Source organism: Malus domestica, chromosome 17, assembly GCF_042453785.1.
Source record: "Malus domestica chromosome 17, GDT2T_hap1".
Classification (NCBI taxonomy): domain Eukaryota; kingdom Viridiplantae; phylum Streptophyta; class Magnoliopsida; order Rosales; family Rosaceae; genus Malus; species Malus domestica.
The window spans coordinates 14,110,319-14,126,533 of record NC_091677.1 but is presented as its reverse complement, the minus strand read 5'-3'; the positions used below and the strand labels follow the sequence as shown (position 1 = coordinate 14,126,533).

Sequence of the window (16,215 nt, the reverse complement as noted above, 5' to 3'; positions counted from 1 at the left end):
CTCCAAGGATTCAAATACTCAAAAGATTGATCTCTACACTAACCTAAAAGAAATAATTGATCACCCCACCAAAATATGGAATATATAGCTACCTACTGTACCTTCTGTTGGAACTAAATAGGACTTGGTTTTACAACTTGGAACACAAGACATCTGTTTGTGTGTCTGTTTGAATTCCAACTGCTAGTCTCTATGTAACGGCTAGCTTTTATTTTGTTGTTAGTGGATTAGGTGTGGACTTAGTCTCATAGGACAAGTGTATGCACCAGATTAGGTTCTTAATTTGAAGGGCTTAGGTTACTCTCAAAGTAGCTGTATCTGTTTTGTAGGGAAGAAGAAGGGATAAGAATGTATGAAGAATCCAATGTTGATTTAGTGAAAGATAGTGCTATTCACGCACCATTTTTACTTCTCACACACCCTGTTAATTTTTTACCACTATCTTCTTCAATTTATTTGATCCGACGGAGCTGAAAATTAAGAAAGATCTGTGAGAAGTAAAATGAGTGGGTGGATAGCACTACCGTTCAATGAACGGCTTGCTGAGCTGCCATAACTAGCTCGAGCACTCTTCTCTGAAAGCCCCTTGATTTGTTCTTCTTTTCCTTGCTCTAAAATCACCTCTCACACACACACACACAGAAAGGTACAAACCTTAACACCTTCTCCTTTTAGTTTTAGTTTCTCTTATTTGGTTTTTTCGTAAGTTAATAAGTCATGATTCTTTTTTAATTTTGTTATTATTATGTTTTAAAGGTTTGAGAGAAGGAAAGACTGCATGATGTGGATCTGGTCCAAAAGGAGCAATTTGTACTTGTACAGGAAAGAGAGGTGTGAGTGAATATCTGTTATGTCACAATGCTACTGAATGTGTGTTTTTTCGACTCTTTCCATCCAACCAAAAAGGTTTATCGGAAAGGTTCGCCGGAAAGTGTCCAAGTTATGGTGAACATTTGGTCTTTTCTGTATTCTAATTCTCTACACCAACAGAAAGGAAGAAATTCTAATCGATTAGCTGACTTGATTCAGCCAATAAGAGTTGTAACTCTTCATTCAAATAAATCAGAGTGTGTTTTCTTTTTATCAAATATTCTTGTTTCTTTCTTTAATTTTTTTAAGAGTGAAATTAGAGAGGTGGAATATAGTTTCACATTATTTGGTATTAATTTGTAAACTGAATACCAACATTGAGGGAGGGAGTGGCAATGGTCCATGTCGAAGAACTTTGAGCTGTGAAGGGAAGAGAGGTGTCATTCATTATTGTTTATGTCACAATGTTACTGAATATTCTTTGACTTTGGCCATACAATGTCTTCTTTGTTAAATCCTTGCAATCTCAAAGCACTATCTGAAACTTTTTTTTTTCTTTTTTGGCTAGCATAATAGACCGGCCATAATAATTTGACATCAAATTTGTTAGCCACGTAAGTAACAAAGAAAGAGGAGTACTAAGTGGTTTTTATTTTTCATTGAAGAAAGTTGAGATTCCACCATAAAACCAATAGGCAGTATGGGGGAGTGGCCCTACTTACTTATAAGTCCATGAACATCCCTCCTCTCATCAACGTGAGATTCATTATCAATATTCACCTCATGGTACAATACAATATTAAAGTACAAGACATATAGATCAATGAACCTTCTAATTTGGCAGACTCCCTGTGAACGATGCTGGTTGAAATTCGTTTACGTATGTGATTAGCCAAGCCACACCAAAATTCCAAGTCCAAATTTGTTATTATAATATTAATACCGTTTGAAATTCGTAACTTTGTATACATTAAATTATGTTATGAGCACCTATATTGGACTAAACAAATTAGTCATTTACTTTTTGCGCAAGAAAATCAGACACCTATATATTGATATGAACCAAAGGATCGAAGATATAACACATACAAAACCAGAACAAAAATGGCAACATTAAGGCTTCAAATATGTATTCTGGCTTTCTGTGCAAGCCTTCTTATTCCAAGCAGCTACAGCCATGGCGAGAAAAAGCATGCAGCCTTGTTCGTCTTTGGTGATTCAGTATTTGATGTCGGAAATAATAACTACATCAATACTTCCAGTAGCTTTCAGTCAAATAATTGGCCATATGGGGAAACCTTCTTCAATTATGCCACCGGTAGAGCTTCTGATGGTCGTCTAATTCCGGATTTCATCGGTGAGATGCTGTAATTATGAATTGTTATATATCTAATACTAGTGAATAATTTATGTACAAATGATTTTAAAATTTCTATTAATGATGCAGCTGAGTATGCAAAATTGCCATTTATAATGCCGTATTTACAGCCAGGGTTCAACAATTATGTTTATGGGGTGAACTTTGCATCTGGTGGGGCTGGTGCTCTTGCAGAAACTCATCAAGGATTTGTATGTGGTCTTGCTTATATATATGCCTTCTTATGTGTTATTATTTTTACAGCACTTAGATTCTACATAAAAATCATTAATTTTTATTTTCACCATGCAATGCCACGTTAAATTTAACTTCCATCTATCGAATATGTTCCATCATTTGTCGAGACTACTCATTTTGCCAATATAGATTGTGTCCTCTCTTCATTAGCATGACCTTGTCATTCTTGTATACAGGTGATAGACCTTAAAACTCAACTAAGTTATTTCAAGAACGTCGAGAAGCAGTTGAGGCACAAACTAGGCGATGCAGAAGCTTACACATTTCTATCAAATGCGGTTTTCTTGATTAGCATTGGAAGCAATGATTACTTCACCCCATTTGGAACAAATTCAACTTTGTTTGAATCCCACTCACATGAAGAATATGTTGGCATGGTGATTGGGAATCTCACGAATGTGATCAAAGTAAATGCTTTCTGTTTACTTTCTCAAAAATATATAATACACATGATATAATGTGATACTAGTTTTCTTCTTTTGAAAGTTCGGATGAGTTACTCTACTTCATATACATTTGTCAGGAAATATACAAGAAAGGAGGAAGGAAATTTGGTTTTGCAAACGGCTTTCCTCTCGGTTGTGAACCTAGCATGAGAATACTTAAACCAGAAAGCTTAGGTGCCTGCGTGGAAGAAGTTACAGCATTAGTGAAACTACACAGTAGAGTACTTGCTAAAGACCTTCTTAAGCTAAAGACCAAGCTCCAAGGATTCAGATATTCAAACGCAAATTTCTATAATCAAGTAAATGAGATTATTGACAATCCATTAAAATACGGTAAAGTATTAGCCGTGATGCATTTTCCGTTTTGATTTAGCCTCTCATATTGTTTTTAATATTCATTTTATTATTATTATGCTGTAAAGGCTTCAAGGAAGGAAAGGCGGCGTGCTGTGGCTCTGGTCCATACAGAGGAATTTCGAGCTGTGGTGGGAAGACAGGCTCCGCAGAGTTTCATTGATGTGAAAATGTTACTGAATATGTTTTCTTTGACTCTGGACACCCAACAGAAAGGGTTTATCAGATACCGTCCAAGCTATGGTGGAGTGGAACTCCGTATGTGACTGGTGTTGGACTTTCCTGTTATGCAGTGATGTATTTTAGAAATGTGTATAGGAAGAAGAAGTTTAGAGAGAAAGTGAAGAGGCAGAGAGAGTTCTCAAAATATCTCAGTGAGAGCCAAAAATGCTCTACTGCATATATTCATTCTTTCCTCAACATTTACATGACTACTAGGGAGAGAGAAGCTACGTGAGCCTATGAGCTCATCATACCATTCATTACAAGACCCTATGAGATCTTGACACATGCTTACATCTGAGCCTAGCACAATATTATCTAATCTCAGCCCTTGATCACTAACTGATTTATTTACACTTGCTAAAGTAAGGAAAATACAGTTTAGACCTTAATCAACTAACACTCCCTTCTAAGGTCTTAACTGAGATTACCCCAAGCTTATCCCTCAAAGCACAGAATCTGTCTTTAGCAAGTGCTTTGGTGAAAATGTCAGCTAGTTGCTCCTCACTTTTGCAGTATTGCAGGTCAATTGTTCCTTCCTGAATTGCATCTCTGATGAAATGAAACTTCCTCTTGATATGTTTAGACCTCTGATGGAATACCGGATTCTTTGACATTGCAATTGCTGATGTGTTATCACACATCAAAGGAGTTGGTTCGATCAATTCTTCACCAAAATCATGCAGCACAAATCTCAGCCATGTAGCTTGAGTGGTGGCTTCTGAGGCACTCATATACTCGGCTTCAGCAGTTGAGAGTGCAACACTCTGTTGCTTTACAGAAGCCCAAGAAAATGCACCACTGCCAAAGCTGAAAGCATATCCTGATGTGGACTTTATGTCATCTTCATCTCTACTCCAGTCACTGTCACAAAATCCTATGAGTAGAGCTGCATTTCCCTTTTCATACTTAATTCCATAGTCAACAGTTCCTTGCACATATCTGAGGATCCTCCTTGCAGTGCCAAGATGTTTGATGGAAGGACAGTGCATGTACCTGGCAAGTACACACGCTGAGTACAAGATATCAGGCCTTGTTACAGTTAAGTATAGAAGGCTGCCGACAATTTTCCTATACAATTCTTCATCTGCAGCTTCACTCCCATCACCTTTCCTTAGCTTATCCGTGGGAGGTAAGGGTATTGAGACAGATTTGCAGCTCTTCAAACCAAACTTGTCCAGTAAACTCAGTGCATACTTTTTCTGGTGAATAAAGATACTCCCTTCTTGTTGGATTACTCCAATTCCAAGAAAATGATGCAACAAGCCTAAGTCGGACATCTCATACTTGTTCATCATATCACATTTGAAATCTTCAATCATTTCTAAACAGCTTCCAGTATAAACTATGTCATCCACATATATAGAGACAATCAGAGTTCCCTGTCCATCCACATGTTTCACATATAAGGTGGCCTCACTTGGACTTTTTTTAAATCCACTATGCAGCAAATGAGTATCAATATTGCTGTACCAAGCTCTGGGAGCTTGTTTTAGACCGTACAAGGCCTTTTTTAACTTATATACTTTGTGTTCTTCTCCCTTGACAATATACCCATCTGGCTGATCTGTATACACTTCCTTTTCAAGGATCCCATTCAGGAAAGCAGACTTTACATCTAACTGGTACAGTTTCCACCCTTTCTGTGCTGCCAAAGCAATGAGTGTTCTTATAGTGTCCAATCTAGCCACAGGTGCAAACGTCTCATTAAAATCAATTCCGGGCTTTTGAGTGTACCCTTTGGCAACTAATCTTGCCTTGTGTTTTTGTACAGTGCCATCCAAATTCAATTTGGTTTTGAAGATCCATTTTACCCCAACAATTGGTTTGTCACTTGGCCTATCAACCAATCTCCAAGTGTCATTCTTCTCAATCATAGTAATCTCCTCATCCATTGCTTTCTTCCAAGCTTCATCTTGAGAAGCTTCAATGTAGTTCTCAGGTTCAATGACACTGAGTCTACACTGAGCAAACACTTCATTCAGATCTCTCCACTTCTTTGGTGTGTTGTCATAAGTTTCTGTGAGTGGAATTTCACTCTCCATATTCACAGTGTTAGGAGCATCATTGTGTACACTGGAAACATACTCACTTCTTGTATTTGGGCAAGATAAATCAGAGGAACTAATATTAGTTTCTTCACACACACCATTTTCTATCTCAGTTATGCTTATACCCTCATTAGCTTCTGAGAAAGGTACTGAGAAATGCACAGTTTCCATATTCTCCCAATTAAGAGCAACATCTTCATCAAAAATAACACTCCTTGAGACAATGATCTTGTTGTGTTTCAAATCATACACCATGTAACCCTTTTCTCTTGTCCCATATCTAACAAATACACCTTTCTGTCCAGTTTCATCCAGTTTCTGTCTTAACTGGGTTGGCACATGAGTGTAGCAAACAGAACCAAAGATTCTCAAGTGTTTTACCCCTGGTTTTCTACCACAGAATTCTTCAAAATGAGTCTTGTTCTCTAGTGCTTTGGTAGGACACCTGTTAAGCAAGTAGACAGCAGTGTGAACTGCTTCACCCCAGAACTTGAGTGGTAATTTTTTTTCATAGAGCATGGTTCTTGCCATCTCTACTATGGTACGATTCTTCCTCTCAGCAATACCATTTTGCTGGGGAGAATAAGCAACAGTGAGTTGCTTTTCAATACCAACATCTTCACAAAATTTTTCAAATTCTAGAGATGTGTACTCTCCTCCTCTGTCACTTCTGAGTTTCTTCAGTTTGTAACCAGTTTGTAATTCAGTCATGGCCTTGAAGATTTTAAAAATTCTGAATACCTCAGATTTGCACTTCAGAAAATAGACCCAACACATTCTGGACTTGTCATCTATAAAGGTAAGAAAATACCTGCTACCTCCAAGTGTCTCACTCATGGGTCCACACACATCTGTGTGTACAAGTTCTAAGGGCAACTTTGCTCTCCATTTCTGTTCTTTGCTAAAAGCCTCTCTGTGAGCCTTTCCAGTAGCACACCCTTCACACACCTGATTGTACTCCTTTAGATATGGCAGACCATACACCATACTCCTTTCTTGTAGCATTCTCAGGCTGTCATAGTTTAGGTGCCCAAATCTTTTGTGCCATTTCCATGTGTTACCTTCAGTGGTAGCAATATTTGCTACAATATGATCCACATGATTAAACATTAGTGGAAAGCATCTATTTCCCTTCATTTTCACAGTGACTATATGATCTTGCAGTTCACGATCTCCAAATATGCAGGCCATGAAATCACCAAACAACAACCAATAGCCATGTTCAACCATTTGTCCTACACTGAGAAGATTTTCATCCAAACCAGGTACAATCATTACTTCTGGTATGAACCGAGTGCCTCTTTTGGTCTCCACAATCAATGTGCCTTTGCCAACTGAGTCAACCAATTCCCCTGTGCCCATTTTCACCTTACACCTTATACTTTTGTCAATGTTGATCAACAATGATTCAGTACTGGTCATGTGGTTACTGCAACCACTGTCCAGATACCAAACACCATTATTTTCTTGCACAGAGGCCTTATGACAGGCATAGAACATCATTGCATTATCTTGAACATGATTCAAATAATTTGCAGTATGATTTTTCTTTGGCTGGTGACAATCTCTCACTACATGTCCAAATCTATTGCAGTTATGACACTTAGGTTTTCCTTTGAACCAATACTCTCCATGATGAGCCTTATCACAGATCTTGCACTTTTGTTTAACACCCTCAGTGATCTCACCCTGTCTCTCAGGCTGTCGAGTGTTGTTTTCCCACTTCCTAGACATAGACTTCCAATTCTTCTTTCCCTTACTGTGATTTCCCTGTGTGAGTGGCCTATTCTGTGCTTTAGGTACAAGACCCATAGTGGAGAAAGCATGCTCCGTGATTGTAATTTCATCAACATGTCTACTCAATCTAAGCTCATAACTCTTAAGAGATCCTACCACTTATTGCACAGTCACAGTATTCAAATCAGAAGTTCTTTCAATCACAACACAGATTGGATCATATTTACTGGACAAACTAATCAAAACCTTTTGCACTTCTCTTTGATGAGTGAGGTTCTCACCATAAGATTTCATTTGATTAATTAATTCAAATAGTCTAGTATGATAGACAGATAGAGATTCATTCTCCTTCATTCTCATATACTCAAATTCACGACGTAAACTTTGAAGTTTAACAGATCTTGCCTGTTCATCGCCGCGAAACTCCTCCTAGAGTAGATCCCAGGCACCCTTTGAGGTCTCTTGATTCACAATCCGAGGGAAGATCTTCTTCGAGACAGCACTCTGAATAATGCCCAGTGCCTTAGCATCTTTCATGAGTTGATCTTCCATGTGTGCGACCAACTCGTCATCATCTCCTTCATCATCATCCGATGAGGATGAATCTTCCTCGTCTTTCTCCTTCTTTGTTTTCTTCTTTTCTCCTTTCTTATTCGATTCTGGAATAGCAATCCCTTTGTCAACCAATTTCCATATCCCATACGATTTGAAAATGGTGACCATTCTCACTTTCCAGAACTCGAACTCCGTTCCATAAAAAACGGGAGCTCGTAAATCACCGCTTCCAGATCCAGCCATTTAGCTTGAATCGGAATCAAATTGAGAGATTTCACGTTGGATTCTCTCACACAATTTCACAGAATTCAACGCCCAATCCGAAATCGAACCTAGGCTCTGGATACCATGTTGGACTTTCCTGTTATGCAGTGATGTATTTTAGAAATGTGTATAGGAAGAAGAAGTTTAGAGAGAAAGTGAAGAGGCAGAGAGAGTTCTCAAAATATCTCAGTGAGAGCCAAAAATGCTCTACTGCATATATTCATTCTTTCCTCAACATTTACATGACTACTAGGGAGAGAGAAGCTACGTGAGCCTATGAGCTCATCATACCATTCATTACAAGACCCTATGAGATCTTGACACATGCTTACATCTGAGCCTAGCACAATATTATCTAATCTCAGCCCTTGATCACTAACTGATTTATTTACACTTGCTAAAGTAAGGAAAATACAGTTTAGACCTAAATCAACTAACAACTGGGACTAGCATTCATTTGATGGAGCTATTTGATATTTAGACCAAATGTGGGCTTATTAGTTTCATAAGCAATTCTGCATTTTGTTGCAGACACCACTTCTGATTCAAAATAAATACATCCCATTTGTATTGAATAATTCAAAATATATACATCCTCATTATAACAATTACTATTGCATAATCTTGATCAATCTTTAGTTGGTAGTATTTGATAGTATTTGATGGGTTTGTAAAGGTTTTAAAATGAATTGAATTATTTTATTTGAATGGAAATAGTATTTGATGGGTTGTGATCATTCATAAATATGGTTGTGACTGTTCAATTAAGGAGAAAGTGAACAATCTTTGCTTTTAAATTGAAGAGAAAAAAATATAATTTAGGTTTTATGCTATTGTTAGGAATTAATTAATATGCCAGCTGGCATTTAAAAGGATAGTGACTTTGTATAAAAGGAGCCTAGCTCCTAGAAATGAAGGCAAATCAGTTTTACACAACACAAATCAATACAGAAAGATATTGGAGCTTTGCCTCCTCTCTTCCTTCCCTCTTCTTCCGTAGTCATTCTTGTGCTACTTGTAGGTTGAATAGGGTTCCTAAGAATTGGGTCTTATCAACAACTATAATGAAGAAAAATCACTTCCACATCTATATAAAGGCTCGATCGCATTGAGTCATTAATCAATTAATTAGTTGAGTCATACAAGTTCATATGAGATTAGTGGCGGATGCACAAAGGGACCTAGGAGGTCCCAGGACCCCTTGAAGACCCTTGAATCATTGCTTGAAATTTTTCAGGACCCCTCGTACTCGAATGAAGGTTGTGTAGCATCCTCATGGGGAAGATGAACGTGCGGAAGAAGAAAGAAAATTTTTCCCTTTTCAACCTTGGCCCAAGACGCACGTTTTAGCCAACTAATTAAAACCTTTTTTTTTAATAAAAAAAAATTAGACAATGGCAAAACACTGTCGTTTGCTTCCTTTTTGTTTTAAGTCACCAAGACCCCCGTCACTCTTCTCGAATCCCCATACCTTACTCATCCCTTCCCCCATCCAAAACCCGAAACCCCCAATTTTCACATATCCAATCCTCAATTTCCCAATTCTCAAAACCCTAAAATCCTAAAATCCCATCCAACTCATATTTTAATTTTACTCGAATATCAAATCTCAATTTGTTTCAAATATCCACACCACCACCATTTGGTTCAAGATTCAAATAAAAAAATTTCTTATTCCAATGTGTAGTGTAGAGATAAGAAATATGGAAATGTTTTTCAAGCAAAGAACATATTTGCAAATGGAACATTTTCAGACTATGAAACATCGTCGTAGACGCTTGAATTAGAATTTTATAGCTTGTAATGTTGTTTGCGTATGATTCATGAATGAAATGTATTATAATTTAACTTTTAAATGTTATTTTTATCTATAAATTTTTTTACCTTTATTATTGAGACCCCCTGAGTTTAAAATTCTGGATCTGTCACTGTATGAAATCATTCCATACTTAGAGATTAAGTGAGTATGAGCGAGTTCAACACAATCGTAGTTTGCTGGAATCTTATGATTTAGAGTGCTACTATTGTAAGAAGGTGGTAATTGTATTTTTGGAGTAACCATAAGCACTATAATGAAGCATAAAACTGGAAAAAGAACCAAATTCTTGACTTGACCTTATTTTTGAAGATTTTCTTACCCAATTTCTCATGTGCATTAGCAGTGCATTGGTTATATTATGAAACTATTTGTCTACAAAATAATATTATTTATTTTAGACCTAATTGGATAAATGGTCCTTGTGGTGACAATGGAATCAGAAGATAGCCCCCGTGGTAAAAAAATTAGGATTTAAACCCTCATGGTGTAATCCGTTAGCAAATTTAGTCCAAAAGTGATTTTTCCGTTAAATGTTCATTAAATGCAAGGATAAAAATGTACTTTAACATGTGTACACCTTCTTCTTCCTTGTCTCTCTGCTCTGTTTGTAATTTGCATTTTCAATCTTCCATTTCGAGATGATGTACTTTGCATTATCAACACCTTCTTCCCCAAAACAAAATATCCTGCAAACCCACAACTATCAACACAAAACCCACTTCAGAATTTCAATCAAAACCCATAATTTAAACAAAAATCAACTAAAGTACCATTTTGTAAGTGGGTCTGAAGAGCCTTTCAATAAAAGCTGCCACAAACAAGTCAAAGAGCCATGAAGTCAAGCCGAGGGCGGCCCAGAAATACGACAAGGTGCCTAAAACCAAAATGGTACCGGGGGCCGTGAGCGTCAAGTCATCAAATTTGGGGCCTAGTGCTTCTATATATGACGTCGCCGCACTTCATCACTGTGCATGGAAGCCCCAATCCCACACCCAGAAACATGTTATGGATGGCGTGGATCAACTTGCCGTCGCCGAAAGCGAACACCAACAATGTTTTGGAGTTTGAAATTGTGATTCTTAATGAACTAGGTAGTTGGGATTCGACTAAGGGTTTGATTTTGAGTTTTCTGCTGAGAAATGGGTAAATGGGTTTTGATTGGTGAGGACGGAGCTTGGCCACTCCGATGAAGGGATCCATGTTCTGGTCCAATTGAAGAAATCCATGTGCTTGCTGATATGCAAGATAGAAAATACAGTATCCCAAAATGGAAGAAAGTGAAATTACAGAGAGAGGGAAGAGGAAGGTGTACGGGGTCAAATTACAGTTTTGTCTTGTATTTAACAGACATTTAACGGAAAATTACTTTTGGACTAAATTTACTAACCGAGTATCACCATAAGGGCTTAAATCCTAATTTTTTTAACCACAGGGCTTATCTTCCAATTACCTTATCACCACGAGGACCGTTTATCCTATTAGGCCTTTATTTTATAACTCTTATGTGTAATTAGGGGGACAGATCCGTGGTACTAATTTGTTTACATAATTTTTTAAACATGCTTCTTTGGGGCTCACTTCGTAATGTAATTTTTTTTTTTAATTTGTAGAGATGGATTAGGCGAGATTAGCTCTTCATCAACAGTCGTGTGTGAGGCACCAACCCTCTCCCGAAGGAGAAATGACCGTTGTACCCAGAAACCCCCTACTCGTCCCCTCTCTACTAGATTTTATTAATAAGAAAAAAGGAAAAGTAATACAAGCGGGGGAACTAGGTCAATACCCTCTAAAAACAACTTTTAAAACCAAACCCTAACAAGAAGTAGAAAACTGCTTAAGACACGAAAACCCAGTTACAAAAAAACAAGGTAAAACCCATCCTTACAAAAATTATAATTAGGGCGAAGAGAAAGATTATGATGATACGCAACAATAGCACAAGGAGGACATGAGTCCCACCAATAAAGCCCAGGATGGTCCACTCCATAATTTGCCAAACAGTCAGCCACTTGATTCCCTTCGCGAAAAATATGTGTAACTCTTATGCACATAGAAGAGAGCAACACTCTACAATTCAACCAACAAACCCTCAAACGCAAGGGAACATGATTATGAGAAGTAGAAGTGAAAAGAACAGCCAAGGATGAATCACGCTCAATCCAAAGGGAATGCCAACCCTTCTCCCAAGCTAAGTTTACTGCATGAATTATAGTATGCAATCCAACTTCAACAGAGGTGGCCACCCCTAAAGAAGTAGCAAAACACCCTACGCATGAACCAAAATGATCACGAAAGATACCGCCAATACCAGCCAATCTTAATGATCCACGAGTTGCACCATTAATATTCACTTTGACCCAATGTAGAAAAGGTGGTTTCCATACAACTTCAATAACATGAGGTGACTTGGCAGGACGACTAGACAAACCAATAGAGCGAAGAATACAAAGTTCTTTCACAGAATTTTTCATGTTTCCCTTGTTCAGCGAATCAATTTCAAGGAGTTGAAAATTAATTGAGCGAACAATAGCAGTAATTGAAGGTCGAATATCGTCAAAACAAAGCTTATTACGTGTTGTCCATAGACAATATAAACAGGCTCCAATTAAACCCCACCATAGAAGTTGAATATGAGAGCCATAGCCTTTGCGAATAGGATAAGTGAAGAAGGTCATAATATCAGCAAAGGGAGAGATCACCCCAAACCAATTTAAACATGAAGACCAAACCTGACGTGAGAAAGAACATTCAAAAACAAATGTCTCGGAGTTTCCACATTTGAGCAACAAAGGGAACACATGGAGGGAAGAGCAAAACCTCTATCCTGTAATAAAGAATCTGTAATAATTTTCCCATGCATGAATTTCCATAGAAAAGGAGAATTTCTAGGACGAAAACAAGAATTCCAAACCTAACGGTCCCAAACCACCAAAGGTTGCTTGCTTCGTTTAATATCATACGCACAAGAAAGCAAGAGATGACCATCAGAAGAATCAATCCAAATCAAAGTATCATCAATTTCAGTAGTCTTAGGCAAACAAATAGAACAAATTTGACCCCAAATAAGATGTAGACTATCATGGAGAGAGGCAGGATTTATCCAATTCCCATCAATAGATTTATTGGAGACCCGTGTATGCAAAGTTTTACCAAAGCATTTGGAATGTTTAAAACTTCAATTAAGGATTTATCCACCAAATTAGCATGCCAAAAAGAAACGTTTTTACCTGAACCAATAATCCAACGTGAGTTCTGTTGTAATTCAAAAAAAAGAGGACGAAGACCAGGCCATATAGAAGAAATCTTATACGAGGATGAGGGCAAACCATGATTATTGAAAAACCGACGAAGCCAAAGTAGAGGTGACCAAGATTTCCCAAAAAAATTTCAACAGAAAAACCTGATTCAAAGAAGCGAAATTCCGAACGCCAAGACCACCCTCATTCAGCGGAGCACAACACCTCTTCCATGAAACCGTCAAAAAACCACGAGAGTCCGCACAACCTGTCCAGATAAAAGTACGAGCCTCATTTCTGACTTGCACCAAAACAGTAGAAGGCCATGGGTAAACCGAAAAACTATGAGAAAGCATACTAATAACAACCGATTTAATTAAAGCAACACGTCCAGCCATAGACAACGAAAGTCCTTGCCATTGAGACATCCGTTGACGCACTCTATCAGCCAATGATTGGAAATAGACCCTTTTTGGACGACCACGAAAATGAGGAACACCAAGATAAATAAAAGGAAGGTCCCCCAAATTTACACCAAGCCAAGAAACAATTTGGGAACGACGATGAAACGCAGCTTTCCCAATATACACTCTAGATTTTTGCTTATTGATATATTGCCCAGAATTCAAGCCATATTCATCCATGAAAGCCATGAGATTCCTCAAACTACGTTTATCTCCTTAACAAAAAACTATGATATCATCAGCATATAGAACATGAGATGGAGCTTGAACACTACGAGGAAAAGAGATAGGAATAATGCAACCTGAATGCACCAATTTAGAAATACCTCTACTAAGAACTTCTTCAATAATACAGAAAAGAAGAGGCGAAAGTGGATCACCCTGATGAACACCACGACTGCAACTGAAAAAGCCCACCGGAGAGCCATTAAAAAGGATTGATAAATGCGCTGAATGAAGAATAAAGCTAATCCACTGAACAAAAGAAGAATGAAAACCAAAAGCCTGAGGCACTCGAGTCAGGAAATCCCAACTAAGAGTGTCAAAAGCTTTAGCAAGGTCAAACTTAATTGCGACATTGCCCCCATAGCATATATTGTCAAGCAAATTAATACATTCCGAAGCAAGATGTATGCAGTCGGAAATATGACGACCTTTGAGAAAAGCAAACTGATTTGGAAAAATGATCTGAGCTGCAATAGGAGCAAGACGATCTGCCAAAATTTTGGTAATCACTTTAAACATAAAATTAGTCATGGCAATAGGGCGAAACTGTGAAATAGAATCAGTGTCTTGAGCTTTTGGAATCAGCGTTACAAAACTACAACTAAGATTGGGAAGGATATAACCTGATATAAAGAAAGATCTAACTGCTTGGACCACATCACCGCTAATAAAATCCCATGTGGTCCGGAAAAAATGACCACCGTAACCGTCAGGACCAGGAACGCTATCAGTGTCCATGGAAAAAATGGTATTTTTTACCTCTTCAAATGTAGGAATAGCTAGCAGAGAAGCATTTTCAGAGTCCGTCACCAAGGACGGAATAAGTCAAGAAACTAAACCAGTATCCATTGTGCTGCCATCATCAGTAAAAGTAATGGAGAAGTGCTCAACAACATGAGTGCCTAAAACATGAACATCATCCTCCAAACGGGAACCAATTCGTAAAGAAAATAATTTGGGTTCCGATCAACATCACGCAACCAACGGACACGAGCTTTGTCACCCCAGAATTTTTCTTGAACTATAAGAGCTTGAGAAAGACAAGAATGAGCTTGTATCTCTGCAGCATAACGATCCTCAGAAAACCCCCCAGTTGATATTTCAAGTTGTATTGCCTCAAGAGAAGCACGAGCCGCATCCACCTTTGCGTTGACCTTCCCAAACACATTCAAATTCCAAGATTTGAGAATAGGCTTCAACAGTTTAAGCTTAGCTTGCAAATAAACATTGGGCAGCCATAAATAGAAAAAGAATCCCAAGCAGCACGCACCATTGTTAAGAAATCTGGATGATCCAACCAAACTTTTTGAAATCAGAACGGTGTTGGAAACTGAGCAATAAACTTCTGAAATGAAATTAGCAAAGGATTATGATCAGAAGTATGACAGGCCAACGTAGAGCATGTAGTCACATGCCAAGAGTCTAACCACGGAAAAGAGCAGAAGCATCTGTCTAAAAGCATTTCGATGTGGGAAGAAATACCCCTTCCATTTGTCCAAGTAAAAGGAGAGCCCTTGGTGTCAACTGGAATTAGATTATAGGTGTCAACCATAGCTTGAAATTCTGCACAAGCAATATGGCGAGGGAGAGTACCACCCATCTTCTCATGAGCACCAAGAACCGCGTTGAAGTCACCCAAAACTAAATGAGGGCCAAAGAAAATAGAACAATCATATGCCAAAGACAACCACAATGACCTCCTTTCCACCACCGTAGTTGCCGCATAAACAAAAGAAAGACCATTAAGGACACCATTATTAAAAAACTGAATGAAAATATGTTAGTTAGAAATTGAAACCACAGTAGGAGAAGAAACATTAATTGAACAGAAAACCCAAAGACTTGGAAGGCGAGACGATCGTTGACACCCACCAAATGCTTACCAATAGAACGCCAATAAGTTTGTTTGATTCGAGAAAAAGAAGTCATTGGTTCAGCTAAACAAAGAAAATCTGGAGACTACTTCCAAACAATACTACGTAAACTTCTACGTGTAAGGCGATTAGCAACACGCCGAATATTCCAATAAATAGCTTTCATGAGGAAGGACGTAACAAAGCAGACCTAGCCCTTGTCTCTATGGGCTCGGGACGTAAATCACCATCACGCATCTTCTTTCACATATGCCTCTTTTGGGACTTCGAAAGAACCGGAGTCATTCCAAGCATAGCATCAATATTTACCGTAACATTAACTGGTGCAACACCTAAATCAGATTGAGCCATATGATACCAAGAAGAAACATGACGTACCTCATTCTCAAGCATTGGACTTAACAAAATCATACCAACATCAGTCTCATTCCGATGTTCAAAGCCAAGATGAGGGCCAGAAGAGTCAACCTCAGGTACACTTTTATCATTTTTCCGCTAATCAGAATTAAAACCAGGAGAATTAGGGACCATATCAGTAGTCCC

General features: G+C 38.1%; 1 pseudogene; it reads left to right on the top strand.

Annotated features, from left to right (window-relative positions):
• Positions 1–1,879: 1,879 nt before the first annotated feature.
• Positions 1,880–4,684, top strand: LOC114823118 (GDSL esterase/lipase 1-like; annotated as a pseudogene).
• Positions 4,685–16,215: the final 11,531 nt, after the last annotated feature.